Source organism: Cannabis sativa, chromosome 6 (genome assembly GCF_029168945.1).
Source record: "Cannabis sativa cultivar Pink pepper isolate KNU-18-1 chromosome 6, ASM2916894v1, whole genome shotgun sequence".
Classification (NCBI taxonomy): Eukaryota; Viridiplantae; Streptophyta; class Magnoliopsida; order Rosales; family Cannabaceae; genus Cannabis; species Cannabis sativa.
Window position 1 is genome coordinate 71,819,237 of NC_083606.1, and position 18,633 is coordinate 71,837,869.

The following is an 18,633-nucleotide window of genomic DNA, read 5'->3' on the forward strand; positions in this document are numbered from 1 at the left end:
TCAGTTCAGTTTGGTGGCCTCCCTTCTGAAGATCCTAATCTGCATCTCTCTAATTTCATGGAACTTTGTGAAACCTTTAAAGTTAATGGAGTTAGTGATGATGCTATTCGACTGAGACTGTTCCCATTCTCTCTTAGAGAGCGAGCCAAGAGTTGGCTAAACTCCTTGCCACCCAACTCTATTGCCACCTGGAATGATCTGGCAACGAAATTCTTGTCAAAGTTCTTTCCTCCAAACCTAAGTCTGCAAAGCTGAGAGGAGAAATTAATAACTTTTGCCAACAAGATAATGAATCTCTCCATGAGGCTTGGGAGAGGTTTAAAGATTTGATCAGAAAGTGCCCTCACCATGGTATAGAGAAGTGGATGCTGGTCCACAACTTCTACAATGGGTTGGTAGGAAATACAAGAACTTTAATAGATGCTGCAGCTGGAGGAGCCTTTATGAGGAAGAGTGCTAATGAGGCTTATGATCTATTAGAGGAGATGGCTCTAAACAATCAACAGTGGCCAACTGAGAGGAGTCAATCAAAGAAAGTAGCTGGTGTGTTAGAGGTCGATGCCATCACCAAGTTGACAGCACAGGTTGAGGCATTGACAAAGATAATTGCAGGGCAAGCTAAACAAGCCCAAGTTGTGTGTGAATTATGTGGGGGAAGCCATCACTTTTCAGAATGCCAAGCTGATGTGGATGATTTGCCAATGGATGAAGCTAAAGCCATTGGAAACTATTCACAGAACAACAACAACAATTATGGGTTCAACCAGGGTAACAACCGAAGAAACAGTGGGTTCTATCAGCAACGAAATCAGAACCAGAATCAGAATCAACAGTTTAATCAAAGAATAAACCTCTGGTGGAAATTCTAGTTTGCAGACAGATTTACTGCTTCAATTCATGACTGAAACTAGATCTTCAATCAAAGACCTGCAGACACAGATGGGCCAACTAGCAACTCAAGTAGCAACCCGTCCTCAAGGGAATTTGCCTAGCACAACTGAAGTAAACCCCAAGGAAAACTGCAAGGCAATTACCCTGAGAAGCGGTAAAAATTATGATGGTCCTGAATTGCCACAACTAGTGAATGGAGAAAAGGAGAATAAAGAGCAACCGATGTCGACCCCAACACCCACTCCAACGAAGGCTACTGATAGTCAACCACAGCCACAGCAGTCTCCACCAATTAATATAGATCACCATGTGAAAATACCCTATCCTCAGAGGCTCAGAAAGTCAAGTCTGGACAAGCAGTTCACCAAATTCCTGGAAGTGTTCAAAAGACTTCACATTAACATTCCCTTTGCTGAAGCTTTAGAGCAGATGCCAAGTTATGTGAAGTTTATGAAGGAAATCCTGTCAAAGAAGAGAAAGATGGAGGACTATGAGACAGTGGCTCTAACTGAAGAGTGCAAAGGCCATCCTACAGAAGAAACTCCCTCCTAAACTCAGAGATCCAGGGAGTTTCACTATTCCTTGTACTATAGGAAAAATTGAGGGAATAAATGCACTTTGTGACTTGGGAGCTAGCATTAACTTGATGCCTCTATCGGTGTTTAAAAGACTGCAGTTGGGTGAAGCAAAGCCAACAACAGTAACTCTCCAATTGGCGGACCGATCACTAGCCCATCCTAGAGGAGTCATTGAGGATGTGTTAGTTAAGGTTGATAAGTTCATCTTTCCAGCTGATTTCATCGTCTTGGATATGGAAGAAGATAGCAATGTCCCAATTATTCTTGGGAGACCATTCTTGGCAACTGGCCAAGCCTTAATCGATGTTCAGAAAGGTGAATTAAAGCTGAGAGTCCAAGGAGAAGAAGTGGTCTTTAATGTGCTAAAGGCTATGACGTACCCAAAGGCAAGTGATAACTGCTTCTTTATTGATTTGATTGATGAAATGGTGAGTGAGAAAAAGCTGCTAGATGATCCTCTTGAACTAAGTCTAACTGAAGATGAATTGACGGAGCAAGAAGGACAAGAGGTCATGGGGTATGTGAAGTGGCTCGACTCCTATGGGCCTTTGAACAGAAGATACTTTGAGGAATTGGGAGCAGTTCCAAAAGAGCTGAAGCCATCTACTGAAAAGCCCCCAGAACTTGAATTGAAGGTGCTTCCTAGTCACTTGAGGTATGAGTTTTTGGGTCAAGATAAAAAGCTGCCAGTTATTGTTTCAGCTTCTCTCTCTGATGTGGAAACTGATAGACTTTTGAGGGTACTTCGGGCTCACAACAAGGCAATCGCTTGGACACTAGGAGATGTTAAAGGAATCAGTCCTTCAACAGTGATGCATCGAATTCTCATGGAAGACAACGCCAAACCAACTATTGATGCTCAAAGAAGACTCAATCCACCCATGAAAGAAGTAGTTAAGTGGTTGGATGCTGGAGTTGCTTATCCTATTTCAGATAGTAAGTGGGTTAGCCCGGTGCAAGTGGTCCCGAAGAAAGGTGGAATGACAGTGATAAAGAATGAAAAGAATGAGTTGATTCCTACAAGAACGATCCTTAGGTTGGAGGATCTGCATCGATTACAGGAAACTCAACAAGGCAACAAGAAAAGATCACTTCCCTTTGCCCTTCATCGATCAAATGCTAGACAGATTAGCGGGGCAAGAGTATTACTGTTTTCTTGATGGATATTCTGGGTACCACCAGATAGCTATAGCGCACGAAGATCAGAGAAGACTACTTTCACATGTCCTTATGGTACCTTTGCCTTCAGAAGAATGCCCTTCGGCTTGTGCAACGCCCCTGCCACTTTTCAAAGGTGTATGATGGCTATCTTTTCAGATTTGATTGAATCTTGTATTGAAATTTTTATGGATGATTTCTCAGTGTTTGGTTCTTCCTTTGATCATTGTTTGGAAAATCTGGAAAAAGTACTAACAAGGTGCGAGAAGTCTAACTTGGTGTTAAACTCGAGAAGTTGTCACTTTATGGTAACGAAGGAATTGTTCTTGGGCACAAAATTTCAAAAGCAGGAATTGAGGTGGATAAGGCAAAGGTCTCAACAATAGAAAATTTGCCACCTCCAGCTTCGTAAAAGGAGTGAGGAGTTTCTGGGACATGGCCTTGGCTTCTACCGCAGCATTTATCAAGGACTTCTCTAAAATCTCAAAACCTTTATCGAGCTTACTTGTAAATGGAGTTCCATTTGAGTTCGGAGAAGATTGTTTAAAAGCTTTCAAGATTTTAAAGGAGAAATTGATTACAGCACCGATAGTAACTTCACCAAATTGGGAACCGCCGTTTGAGTTGATGTGTGATGCTAGTGACTATGCCATTGGAGCGGTTCGGGGTCAAAGAGTTGACGAGTATTCCACACAATCTACTATGCTAGTAGAACTCGAATGACGCTCAATTAAACTACGCCACTACAGAAAGAAATGCCGGCAATAGTGTTTGCTTGTGACAAATTTCGACCCTACCTAATTGGAAATAAGGTAATTGTTTACACGGATCATTCGGCAATCAAATACCTTATGACCAAGAAGGATGCAAAACCAAGATCGATTCGGTGGGTACTTTTACTTCAAGAGTTCGACTTAGAGATAAAAGATAAAAAGGGCACCGAGAACTCCGGTAGCGTACCATTTGTCAAGATTAGAGCTGCAAGAGAGTCGAATACAAAGGAGGTACAAATAAATGAGCAATTTCCCGATGAACAACTCTTTAGTGTGAGGGAAAACCTGATGGTACCTTGGTACGCTGACTATGTTAATTTCTTGGCTGCTAAAATAACTCCACCCGAGCTTTCGCGTCAACAATTGAAGAAATTCTTTTCTGAGGTGAAACATTACTATTGGGAAGAACCAATCCTCTACAAGCACTGCGCCGATCAGATCATAAGGAGATGTGTTCCTGAAGAGGAGATGTATTCTATCCTAAATCACTGTCATGCTTTACCATGTGGGGGACATTTTAGTGGGAATAGAACGTACCGCAAAAGTGTTGCAAAGTGGATTCTTTTGGCCAACGCTATTCAAGGATGCTACTACTTTTGTAAAGGCATGTGATCGTTGTCAACGAACAGGTAATATCTCAAGAAGAAACGAGATGCCTTTAACAGGAATTTTAGAAGTTGAATTGTTTGATGTATGGGGAATAGACTTTATGGGTCCTTTTCCTTCATCCTTTAGCAATCAGTACATTCTTTTGGCTGTTGATTATGTGTCTAAATGGGTCGAAGCTTCAGCTACACCTCAAAATGATGGAAAGACAAGCTTCTCCGCTTCTTACAAAAGAACATTTTTACCTCGGTTTGGTACTCCTCGAGCAATAGTAAGCGATGAAGGGAGCCATTTCTGTAACAAGCAGTTTGAAGCACTCCTCTCAAGATATGGTGTTCGACATCGAACTGCTTTACCATACCATCCCCAAAGTAATGGCCAAGCTGAAATCTCTAACCGAGAGATTAAGATGATTCTGGAGAAAACAGTGCAAAGATCAAGGAAAGATTGGTCAAGGAAGTTGGATGACGCACTGTGGGCGTACAGAACAGCTTTCAAAACACCAATTGGCATGTCCCCATATCGGTTGGTGTTTGGAAAGGCTTGTCATTTACCGGTGGAGTTAGAGCATAGAGCTTTTTGGGCCATGAAGACTCTCAACATGGAACTAAAAGCTGCAGGGGAGAAAAGACTGTTACAGCTGAATGAGTTAGATGAGTTTCGGAACGAAGCCTATGAAAACGCCAAGATATACAAAGAGAGAACTAAAAAGTGGCACGATAAAGGTCTAATACGGAAAGAGTTTCAACCAGGACAAAGAATCGAAGCTACTCTTCAATTCAAGGCTGAAATCGTTTCTGGAAAGCTGAAATCAAGATGGTCGGGACCATTTACGGTGGTCAAGGTGTTTCCTTATGGAGCGGTGGAGTTAAAAGGTGAAAGTCCAACAACTTTCAAAGTCAATGGACAAAGGTTAAAGCTCTACTTGGGAGGTCAGTTTGACCAAGCCAAGTCCGCCATGATCCTGGCGCCACTTTGAAATCCAAGGCTCAGCGTCTAGCTGCATGACGATAAACACAGCGCTTCTGGGAGGCAGCCCAAGTATTATTTTGTTTTGATTGTTTTGTTAGTATTTTCAATTTTTAGTTTAGTACCAGACATTATTTCTTTTTAATTGAATCGTGAAAAGCGTGAAAAAAAAAATAAAATAATTTTTTTCGACCTGAAGCCCAGAAGTCGCGACTAGCATTAAGTCTAGTCGCGACCTATTTCTCAAGTCGCGACCTCAGTCGCGACTTGCTGATTTTCCAGAAACACCTAAATTTTCCTCGTTAGCAAGTCGCGACTAGCCTTTGGCCAGGTCGCGACTTGCTGACGAAAAATTCTATAAATTCACACTTTCCCCCTCATTCAACCCTACACAAACCAAATTCAAATTTCAAATCCTCTCAGCCGACCCTACCCTCTTTTCCTCTCAAAAATTCAATTTTTCATCTTCAAACTTCAATCTTTTCATCTTTTCTCAAATTTCTTAAACCCAATCCAATCAAAAACCCAATTTCACTCAATAATCTACACATATCATCAAAACCCACACCAAAAAAATACCCAAAACCAAAAATCACCATTGTTGTCACCCTCAAACTCAAGCTTTCAAGAACATTCAACAATGGAGGTGGAGTAAAGCGTTTTCGGGTTGTAAGTATCACTTTCTTCATTCTTTCAAGAATTTGATTAATTATTTTAAATTTTGAGTGATATAATTGTGTGTGGGGTAAAAATTGATAATATTGGGTTTATTATTATTATATTGTGGTATTAAGTGGTTAGGAACATTGATTGAGTGAATTTTGTATTTTTGGGATAGAGGAAATTTAAGGGGAGGTGCTGCCCAATTTTTCTTAGAAAAAAAAAAGTTTCAGAAAAAAAAAAAATGGCACCAAAGAGGACAAGGAATGTTGAAGAAGGTTCGTCTTCGAACCCACCACCAACGGGTTTTGATAGAACCTGCTTTGGTAGTATCGAGGCTCACAATCACTTCGTAAGGTTGAAGAATAGAGCCTATATTGAAGATAGGGGTATTGAATTCCCTGAAAAATCCATTGAGACGCCAACCTCGGTTTGAGACAATCAGAGCGCAAATTGAAAGAATGAAGTGGGGAAGTTTTGTGGATACTCGGGGTCGGGCTAATGTTACTATGGCCTGTGAATTCCTTGCAAATTGGCCCGACCGTCGAAATGGGGAAGTGAAGGTTCGTGGAAAGAAGGTTCCCGCCACTGCTGACGCATTCAATGTGATGTTCTCAGTCCCAGATTACACTAGGGAGGAACAACGCCTCCGAATTATTGAGGAAGAAGAGCAATTTGACATGGTGGATGTCGCGGAGACAGTGGGATTTCCTGGGTTGAGGTTCCATGACAATGATGGTACCGAGGGGTCGCCCAATATTCTGTACCGGTGTGAGATTAACCCGGTGGCAAAAACATGGCTGTACTTTGTGAGTGCTCGGTTAGTGCCCAACAAGCATTTTTCCGATGTCCAAATGGATCGCCTTAAATATGTGTACGCCATAATGAAAGGGTACAACATTAACATTGGACAAGTCATACGGCAGAGCATTGACCAAATCGTGCAAGGAGCCACGGGAGGTGGTTTCGGTTTGGCAGGGGTTATCACAGAACTCTGCGGGGCATATGAAGTTCCCCAGTTAGAGTTTGACAACACGGTGTTGCCACTTCGTAAGATGGACATCGCCTTTGTCAACAGGCTGAAAGAGCCACACCCCTATGGGCAGCCACCACCTGATGCACCGCAAGGGCGTAGGCGGCAACGTGAGCCTAGTGTTGAAGAAGAAGAAGAGGAGCAAACACTTCAATTGCCTGGGCCCATCGATCCCACAACACAATACACTCATGCACATCTGAGTTACATAATTCAGCAGAACAACCACATGCAACAATACATGGTGCAAAGGAGTATCTATGATGAGGGACAAGTTCAGCAACTCAACTCTCTCATCAACAGAATGAACATTGGGATTGATGACCCGAACTACTTGGCACAACCTCCTCGGTTCTATCCCTATGACCAGCCGCCACCACCCAACCCTTTCTGAAAGGGTTTCAGGTAAGTTTCTTCTCTCTGCATTTTACTGTATACATTGGGGACAATGTAATATTTAGTTTGGGGGGAGAGGCTTAAGGAAAAAAAAATTTTAAAATTTCTGCACTTTAAATTCTGCATTTTAATTTTCTGTTTTAGTTTTTTTTTGTTTTAGTTAAGGAATGGCAATAAGCTTGATGATAGTTGTATACTGCTGATTAGTGTGATGTGATCTGAAACTGCAAAATAACTGTGTGCTTGATTTTGTTAACTCTTTGGATTAGTTTGGATGCTTAGAAACCTGTGTCTTTCTGCAAATACTCAAGTTGTGAAAACTGTTATAACTGTTTTACTATGGTTTGTGGTAAGATTGACAGGATAGCTTAGAACTTGCATGTTTATTCTTTTGAGGCGAAATCCTTGGTAGTGTTCAATTGGAATATGATTTAGGCATTTGTTGGATAGTTTGAGCCTTTCAAGCCTACCATAATAATGTTTATCCCTAGTTAACCCTATTGAGCCTAAACCCGTTATGTTTTTCACCCATTGATCTGAAAAATTTTAACCATACTATTGATTTTTCTTCACCATTATATGCATGATATCATAAGCTAAATAATTAGTTTGGGGGAGAGAAATATTTAGTGTGAGAAAATAGTTAGAGGGAGAAGAACTTGTAAGATTGAGAAAAGAAAAAATGTGTAATTCAATGTCACTGAAAAAAAATTGAGATGATGATGAAATATGAATGATGAAAAAAAAACACAATAAAAAGTAAGAATGTGTTTGAAAAAAAATTCAGTGATGTTGGGAAAAATAATAGAGATATCTTCTCTCAATCTTGGTAGATGTGGGAACGCTATGGGGGATTGAAAAAAAAGTAAGAAGCTTGTGGGTTCTGTTTGTGTGCTTATGATATCTTGAGCCAAAATTATCTTTTGCCTATCCCTGAATATCTGAGCCATATTACCTAAACCTTGAAAAGACCTAATGATTCCAAAGAATACTGTCAACATTAGTGGAGAAAGGTAAGCATGCAAGCTTATGAGTTATCGGGTTGTGGAACTAATGGAAAGAGTAAAACTTTTATGACAATGTTTCGTACTTGAGTAGATTGTTGCAGTTGTACATAGTGTTATTAATTGAGCATCCGAGTTAATTGTTAGAGTTAGTAAGAACAAAATTCTAGTTTATGCAAGGAAGGAAACAGAGCATGAGTCGGCAAGAAGTGTAAAGTGATTATCCGATAGAGTAGTTAGTTTTTTATCTTACTCGGGGCGAGTAAGAATCTAGTTTGGGGGAATTTGTTAGGTTATAATTAACCTATATTTCGGTCTTTAAAGTTAGCATTATCTCGTCTATTGGTGTCTTTTGGAGCGCTTTACGCTTGATTTTCATGATTTCGTGTTCCCGGGTGTTAAAGTTCGAATTCAGTCAAATGGCGAAAAACTGGGACAAACTTGGAAAAATTGGAAAATTTGGTTCCTGAAGCATCAGTAGTCGCGACCTCTGATGAGCCTGGTCGCGACCCTTTTTCCTGGTCGCGACCCAGGTCGCGACTTCGTAAGATAGGCAGAAACTCGGTTTTTCGAGTTTTGCCTGTAGTCGCGACCAGCTTAGATGCTAGTCGCGACTATGTACGGAAATCGCAGATTTGACCTAATTTTGATTTTTCACTCAATTGGAGGCTCACCACTTATCCCTATATAAGGAATACGACATTGAAGGTCAAAGGGAAGCAAAAACAGACCTAATAGTGGAGGCAAAGTGGAGAGGAAGCTATCTTGAAGACCCGGAGCGATACCACCTTCTAGTTTCTTTCTTTTACCCTTTTTATTCATCTTTATGTTTGTTTTTAATTCTGAATTAATCATGGATGTTTTTAGAGTAGTTATGAACTAAATTTCCCAATAAGGGAGGATGATGATTGTTGTTTAAGTTTATGCCTAGTTAATAAATAATTGCCATTCCTTCATCTTATGTGTGAATACTATCTTTATTTGTGTTTAATTTCATGTGTAAGCTTGATCACCTTTTACATGCTCTATGATCCTAATTCGAAATCTGAAAAGTGAGAATTAGGAATGCTAAAATTTGGATAGTCTAGGTTTTGATGTATAACGAAAGTATTTACATAGCCTAGTGACTAATAGATTATTGCTTAATGCTGATTTTGTGTTGATCTAATTAAGAAGTTAATTAGAGAACATATTATTTAGAACCTAAAAGATCTGAAAAGAGTTAGGTTAATTTATAATCTGTCTTTCACATTGAGATAAGGATAGCAATTAGGTATTAACATAGGTGACTTATCAACAGGATTCACCTCCCTAATCTCTCATCTTGATTAATCTTCGTTTATTTTCTCTTTAATTTCTGAGTTATTTACTTTTAAAATTGCAACTTATTATTTTACCAAATAGAATCATAATTATAATTTAGTAGTACTCAATCCAATTCCCTGTGGTTCGACCTCACTTGCGTGAGATACTACTTGATACGTACACTTGCGTAATAAACAAAAAAATTCGTAACAAAACACCAAAACAAATTTGATAATTTTGGTATTATATGTAGCCAAGTTGATGACACCAACAAATAGTTACCACCTAAAACAAAAACTACTATCTTTTATCTATCTTAAGAGTCAGAAATCTTCTATCCTAACACCATTACTGGCAACTAGATAAGCATCCTTGGACCTAGATTTCTTGACTCCAACAGTGAACCATACCTTATCGGATTTGGAACTTTCAACTGCCACACAAGTGACCTTAACCCAAACTAGCACTTGTTTTCATTCCCTCAATTCCTGTTAGCTTTCCCCTTAGCAGTATCGCTTTCACTCGGTTTGCATACCTTATTACAGATGAATCCTTGAAGCTAACTTCGCACGGTGATGGCAAATACACGATCAGCCTTGCCTTTGTTTCATCAAATTCGTAACAGGTTATGTTCTGAGGAAAGAGTCCCGGTGGTAAGTTGTACTCTCGGAGGAGATCTGGCCAGGAATCATCTAGGAAGGGTGGTTTCTATTCATACGTCCCGATTGGATTTCTCGGAAGCTCTTTGTGGAGAAGCGGCAGCCTGTTGCTTAGCGGTGTCGGTTGCCTTAGATTTGAAGTATAATTATGTAATTGTGGAGAGTGACTCGAGACTAGTAATCAACGCTCTCAATGGGAAGGTGTCCCATTGGGCACTTGAGAACTATGTCTCCTTTTGTTCTAAGTCTTCTCCTTCTTTAATGTGTTGTAATTTTTCTAATATTAGTAGGACATGCAACTATGCGGCGCACAATGTCGCTAAGTGGGCTTTTACCCACCAAGTGTATGGATCGGTCCCGATCAATTCTGTTCCGGAAAATATTTTATGTAATGACCATGAGGTCTAGTTTTATTCAATATAACTTTACGCTTATTTTTTTTTAAAAAAAAAGAGTTATAATACAATAGATATAAGTGGAGGGGGAAGTTCTTCTGCAATCAGCATTCACCGAAAGAGCATAATTAGCTAGCCTATGAGCAGCAGTATTCGCATATCTATTAAAATGAGATATCTGCACTCCTGGAAAATTGGACACTAACTGTGAAATGTTTGGTAACAAATAATGAAAATTAGAGACAGCAGTTTGATGTGACTTCAATTCGTTTAAAAAAATAATAATTTAGAGAATAATATAATATGAAAAAAATTATTTAAAATTTGTTAAAAAAAGAAAGAGTTAGTATTTTTTATTTTTTATAACATAAAGTAGTACATATATATTAGAAAAAAGAATTTAAAAAAAATGCATAGTCGTGCATATTATTTAGTAAAAAAAATAAGAAATTAATAAAATAGTCTAAAAATAAATAAAATAAACAAGTAAATGAGATGACGCATTTTAATTATTAATAAAAAGCAAAAAGGATATAATTGTAACTATACTTAAACATACCTTAAAAAGTTACATGTCACTCATTTATAAAGAGAGTGCAATATAGAGTGCTCTCAGCATTCCTCTTTTAATCAATTGTCTTTATTTCACATGGGTCCCTAAGCATGTATCATATTTGTGTGTAATTTATGTGTACACATATCATTATTTATTGCACAAAATATGTTAACTTTAGAGAAAAAAAAAATTAACAATAGAAAAAAAAAAAACCATATATAAATAAAGTTAACAAGATTTCTAAGAACAAATATCGCTGAAATAGTTACCAGAGCAGACATCGTCACCAAAAAAATCGATGGAGCAGCCATCATCCCTGAAATTTGTTAATGTCGCTGAATTTTTTTCAAAAATATTGTGTACTGTGTTAAGTTTTCACTATTGTTTTACGGTTATTTTTTAGTTATTCCACTGTTGTTTTTAGTTATTCTGTTTTGTGTTCCATTTTTGTTTTTATAAAAACACAGTATTTTCGAAAAAAAATTCGTGTGACAGTATTTTTGTAAAAATTAATCAAAATTTTAGTATTTTTTGTAGGTTTTTCTTTTATTTTTAAATCCTTACGGATAGAGTATTTTTTTAAATCCCAACAATAGAAGAGTCCAAAATGTATATTACACAAAAAAAAAAAAAGTAAATATATATTGTTAAGAGTTCCTCAAGTGTTCATGCTTGACCTTAATTTCATTTTAATATTTAGGTTTACAATGGTTTTTTTTCTTCTTATTATTACCTTTAGTTAGTTATTTATTTATTTTATATTATATTAATTATTATTTGTACTTTAGTTAATTTTTTAATCATGTTATTAATTTTTTTAAGGGCTCCCCGTATTTTTTAAATTAAAATTAATTTGTTTTTTTTAAGAAAAAAAGAAGAGATTATTTAAATTTAACACTTTTGAAACATGTAATAATTTTTAAAAGGATTATATAATCCTAATATTTTTAGAACTTAAAATAGATATTTATTGTAAATATATAACGTTTTCATTTTCATTTTCTATACATGATCAAACTATCAAAGTATTAAAAAATCTACTGTCCACTCCACATCTCTTACTTTCCACATAATATCATATAATAGTGATCACAACATCTCATCTTTACAAAATTTTGGAAATGGTATTTTATTTCCTTATTCCTTCTTTAATTAATTATTATTATTATTATTATTATTATTATTATTATTATTATTATTATTAAGCATATCTCTATTTGAAACTTACCAAGCTACTCGAGATGTTTGCAAACGCAACAACGCAGTCTCTTCTTTTCTCACTTCATTTCCTCAGTACAACAACATCCAACAAATCACATTTTCAATATAAACTGCTCTACCTCTCAGTTAAGGGAGGTGTTTCTATAGACTACTAAAATATCAATACACACACCCTTCTTTGAAAAAGAAGAATCATTCCAAATAGTAATACTGTTATGATTTTTTTTATTTTCAATTTCATGATGTTACTAATATCATTTTTAATATATTTTCTTAATAAGTTGTGTTTAATTTTTATTCTTTGAAATTCTATACAATATTTTATATAAATTTTCTTTTTTAAATTACTTTGATGCTTATTTTTCCTCTTACCACTATGTATTAAACATTGTTTATTTTTAACTTATAATATAACATTTATAAATTAAAATAAACATAACTTAAAATAAAACTAAACATATATATCTTGCGCATAACATTTATATAAACTAAAACTTAAAAGCTAAAAAAAATATAATTATAGATCTAGCAATAACAAAAACTACATAAGAGATCTATTAGACCAAGATGAGTTCAAGACAAAAAAGAGGCATAGTGATAGCCATGGCTACCAATTAATTCACTAATAATCATATAGCACCAGAAGGAACTCCACCCATGTTGTAAGGAACTGGTACTGGTAGTATGCCTTCAAGAGCAGGGCTCGTTTGAAATGTCGTATTAGGTTGTATTGTATTGTATTGTATTTTATGTAATATTTTTATATAAAATTATATGTGGTATTAATTTTTATGGACACCTAAATATATAATATTTTAGTATATATTAAAGTTTAACATAGTATTATATAAAAATATGATAAATAATCTAATTCAATACAATACAATACGACCTAATACGGTGTTCTAAACGAGTCATCAATGGAAAGATCGGCCAGGCATGTTACGACCAGGTGGGAAACGGTGGAAACCACGCCCCCTAGGAAGCATCTGTGGCTGCACAAATGAAGGGTGTGGTTGGACAATGGGCATATAAAAGTTTGGCCTCACCCCAGGAAGTAACTGTTGTTGGTACCCAAACCCGAGTTGGGGAGGAATCATAGGCATACAGGGTTAACCGGGTGGCACCATTGTTGGTGGACGCATTTGAGAGAATTGTGCCTGCAACCTTGCTCTTCTATCCTCTTTGCGTTGTGCAAGTGCTACATACAGTGGTTTGCTAACGACCATTTTACCGTTCATCTCCACAAGAGCTCGGGATGCTTCCTCAACAGTCGATAAAGCAACAAATCCAAATCCCATGCTAACACCATTAGGTTTACGCATGACCTTGCATGAAGTAATTGTACCAAACACAAAGAACAATTCCTTCAATTTTTCATCAGTAACACTATCATCTAGATTTTTAACATATAGATTCATTCCTTTGTTTTTGTCAACATTCTGCTCAGCACCCAATTTTCTTTTCTCTTTGCGAATAAAGGGTCCAACAAAAACTTGTTTGTCATTAAGTAGCATGCCATTGAGCTTCTCAATTGCACTTTGAGCAGCCTCTTTACTATCAAATTGAACAAAACCATATCCTTTGGATTGACCCGAAACATCATCAGTTGCTATTTTGCAAGATAAAATGTTACCAAATATTGAAAATGTTTCGTGTAAAGCTTTGCTGTCAATTCCTTTATCCAAGTTCTTAACAAATATATTTGCAATTCCACTCTTTCGAATACTCGGGTCCCGATAAGAATACATTATCCTAATTGGCTTACCATTAACAGTAGAAAAATTCATCAAATTCAATGCCCGAGAAGCTTCTTGAGGATTACTGAAATTCACATAACCATAACCAAGGGACAGATGTGAGATCAGATCCCTGCAGACCCGGACTGAAACGACGTAACCCATTTGGCTAAATATCTCAAAAAGATCGGCTTCGTTGATGGAGGCATCAAGATCGCCAACATATAAAGATGTCATTGTCACACCATTTTGAGTAGGAACCTCAACCTGATCAACCTGAGCCATTTTGAGGATATATAGAAAGATGAGAATGATGAGTTTTGACTACACCAAAGATCAGAGAGATTAAGAGAGATATGATGGAGAATAAATTCGACTGATACTAAAATGAGAATGAGATTGAAAACGTTATTGTACACTTATATATATATAGTAATAATATCTCTTTTAACTTATAATCACACTAGGATTAGATGTAAAAGATATAACTAACTCATTAACTGTAATTAATAATAATAATAATCGTATTAGGATATATAAGATATAATTTTTGTATTTTAATAATATATACTAGGGCACGTGGCAAACGAGTTAAGAAATTAATTAAAATCTAAATGTTTTTTTTTTAATTTGATAAAATAAGGAACAAGTAAAAAAAAAAAAACTTATAATTGCAAACTAAATATAATTGATTGGAATGCTGAACTGGTTTTGAAATTGAAATTGAAATTGAAATTGAATGTTGATGCTGCAATTGACTCCACCAGCAATAAGATGGGACTTGGAGCCATCATAAGGGACTCATGTGGGCATGTACAAGCTGCTCTCTCTAAGCCACTGCCTGGGAATTTACTACCTCATGAAATGGAGGCAAAGGCTCTTTATTATGGTCTCCAATGGGCTCAATCTTTACATATTCATCTAGATTTGGTGGAATCTGATTGCTTACTGCTAGTTACTAGTTTAAATGGTTTAGCATCTAGAAATTTAGGATTTAGAGATCTTATTTCTGATGTTAGAAATCAATTGTCCTATTTCCCTAATGTTTGTGTGTCTCATGTCCGAAGAGATGCAAATCAAGCTGCTTATGGTTTGGCTAAGCAAGCATTAGCGTTAGATAATGATTGTGTGTGGTATGAGGATTTCCCTCCTTCCATTTTCTCTGTTATTGTAAATGACGCTTCTAATTATTAATAACAGAATTTTTTCTCAAAAAAAAAATATAATTGATTGAAAGAAGAAAAGACATGAAAAGAAACCGTCGAAAACGAGACTTCCGATGGGTACATATGGACGGTTGAGATCAGTTCCGCATTCGTGGCAATTGTAGATTAAAGCGAATATTGATTAGTGTGTTTGGTTACTGAGAAAATAAAAATAGTTTTTTTAGTTTTGAATAAGAAGAAAAGCTAAGTGAAGACTCTTATATCATTGTAAATCTTATATCATAATATATTTTTGCAAATGGTATATTTATTTTTTCTTATATATCTTAATATATCTTATATCATTGTAGGTGTGAAAATGAACAATTTCACATTATTGATCTAAAAAATTCAGATATTATTTATGTTTGAATATATATAAAATGCATGACATGGCATGTATTTTTTTTTAGATAATAAAGGCTATTATATTAAAACAAGAGTTATAATACAATAGATATAAGTGGAGGGGGAAGTTCCTCCAACCATGAGCAATCAACATTCACCGAAAGAGCATACTTAGCTAGCTTATGAGCAGCAGTATTCGCAGATCTATTAAAATGAGATATTTGCACTCCCGGGAAATTGGACACTAACTGTGAAATGTTTGGTAACAAATAATGAAAATTAGAGACAGCAGTTTGATGTGACTTCAATTCGTTAAAAAAAATAATTTAGAGAATAATACAATATGAAAAAAAAAAGATTTAAAATTTGTTAAAAAAAAAAAAGAGTTAGTATTTTTCATTTTTTATAACATAAAATAGTACATATATATTAGAAAAAAGAATTTAAAAAAATGCATAGTCTCCATATTATTTAGTAAAAAAAATAAAAAATAAATAAAATAGTCTAAAAATAAATAAAATAAACAAGTAAATGAGATGACGCATTTTAATTATTAATAAAAAGTAAAAAGGATATAATTGTAATTATACTTAAACATACCTTAAAAAGTTACATGTCACTCATTTATAAAGAGAGTGCAATATAGAGTGCCCTTAACATTCCTCTTTTAATCAATTGTCTTTATTTCACATGGGTCCCTAAGTGTGTATCATATTTGTGTGTGATTTATATGTACACATATTATTATTTATTGCACAAAATATGTTAACTTTAGAGAAAAAAAAAATTAACAATGGAAAAAAAAAAAAAAAAAAAAAACCCATATATAAATAAAGTTAACAAGATTTCTAAGAACAAATATCGCTGAAATAGTTACCAGAGTAGACATCGTCACCAAAAAAATCGATGGAGCATACATCATCCCTAAAATTTGTTAATGTCGCTGAATTTTTTTTCAAAAATACTGTGTACTGTGTTAAGTTTTCACTATTATTTTACGGTTGTTTTTTAGTTATTCTACTGTTGTTTTTAATTATTCTGTTTTGTGTTCCACTTTTGTTTTTATAAAAACACAGTATTTTCGAAAAAAAATTCCGTGTGACAGTATTTTTGTAAAAATTAACCAAAATTTTAGTAATTTTTGTAAGTTTTTCTTTTATTTTTAAATCCTTACAGATAGAGTATTTTTTGAAATCCCCACAATAGAAGAGTCCAAAATGTATATTACATTAAAAATAAATAAATAAATATATATTGTTAAGAGTTCCTGAAGTGTTCATGCTTGACCTTAATTTTATTTTAATATTTAGGTTTACAATGGTTTTTTTTCTTCTTATTATTACCTTTAGTTAGTTATTTATTTATTTTTATATTAATTATTATTTGTACTTTAGTAATTTTTTAACCATGTTATTTATTTTTTTAAGGGCCCCACGTATTTTTTAAATTGAAATTAATTTGTTTTTAAAAAAAAAAAAAGACATTATTTAAATTTAAAACTTTTGAAACACGTAATAATTTTTAAAAAGATTATATAATCCTAATATTTTTAGAGCTTAAAATAGATATTTATTGTTTATATAGAACATTTTCATTTTCATTTTCTATACCTAATCATATAATAGTGATCACAACACCTCATCTTTACAAAATTTTGCAAATGGTATTTTATTTCCTTATTCCTTCTTTAATTAATTATTATTATTATTATTATTATTATTATTATTATTATTATTATTATTATTATTATTATTATTATTATTATTTCCGTTAATTTCGTTAGTTTGTTTTTTGATTTTATATTATCCATGTGCGCTTAGTTGTAAGTTATTATTTACTTTTTTAATAGATAATATCTAATAATATCCTAATCCTAATAGTATAACTTTAACGTTTATATATATATATAAGTAATTCTAATAGTACATATAACGTTTTCAATTTCATTTTCACACTCAAAAAATTAATTACTCTCTCTTACTCTTAATCTCTTCTCTTTTTCGACCTATACTAACAATTCATCATCTTAGTCCATTACAAGATTTGCAAATGGTATATATATTTTTCCAAATCAATTATTATTTCTGTTTTCTTTTTTGAAAAATTATTTCTGTTTATTAATATACTAATTTAATTTGGATTTTAGATGGATAAAGACATGTGGGACTTCCAACTCCCTCAATGGACGAAGAATATTTAACACAATATAATCAATGTGTGTTAGATCAACATTTCAAGATATATTATGAAGATGAAAATGAAAATATAATCAAAGTTGGTGGTAGATTGAGTGACAAAAATTTCGAACAAGAACTCTACACTCCTAAGCTTTCTGATTATTTGCCTAAGCAAAACAAAATCGAAGAGGTATATACATTTACACTTATAAAATAAACACATAAAAGTTATAATTTATTGCATTAATGTTCTTACTTTATAATTATAATATGCATGAAACAGCAATATGTTGATGTTGAAGCGAAATTAGAGTCTACAAAACGAAAACTCCACAACAATTACCAAAAAATAGAGCAAAAGAAGCATAAATCGATAAAACTTTCTGAGGTAAATGATTTTTCCAAAAAAATCAAGGTACCAGAAAGTAACAAGGCTCGTGAGCACTTGTGTGACAAAAGGTCCCAAGCAATAGAACCAAACACCCAAAAGTTTCTTGATCATCTCCCTAAGAACAAACCCGAAAAGGTATATTATATTTACACTAATTAGACAAGCACATAAATTATAATTTATTGCGTTCATATTTTTTTTTACATTAATGTTCTTACTCTATAATTATAATATGCACGGAACAGCAACAAAGTATTAATCTTGAAGCGAAACTAGAGTCTACAAAACAAAAACTCCACGACAGTTATCAAAAAATTGAAAAAAAGAAACACCAATCGATCCTACTTTCTGAGGTGAAAGATTACTCCAAAAAGATTGAGGTACCAAAGATTATCAGAAGTTCCTTGCAAGTAAAACAAAAGACTCTCAAACTTCCTGATTATGTGCCTAAGCAAGATAAATCCGAAAAGGTACATATATTTATATTTATTAGCCAAAGAATTGAAAGTTATAAGTTATTCCATTAATGTTCTTACTATATGATTATAATTTGCATGAAACAAAGAAAG

General features: G+C 34.4%; 1 non-coding gene and 1 pseudogene across 1 annotated transcript; both read right to left on the minus strand.

Annotated features, from left to right (window-relative positions):
- Positions 1-248: 248 nt before the first annotated feature.
- LOC133039564 (small nucleolar RNA R71) lies at positions 249-355 on the minus strand. The gene has a single exon (XR_009688702.1). It is a non-coding gene; the product is annotated as a small nucleolar RNA R71 (small nucleolar RNA).
- Positions 356-12,528: 12,173 nt separating this feature from the next.
- Positions 12,529-14,354, minus strand: LOC133038929 (polyadenylate-binding protein 8-like; annotated as a pseudogene).
- Positions 14,355-18,633: the final 4,279 nt, after the last annotated feature.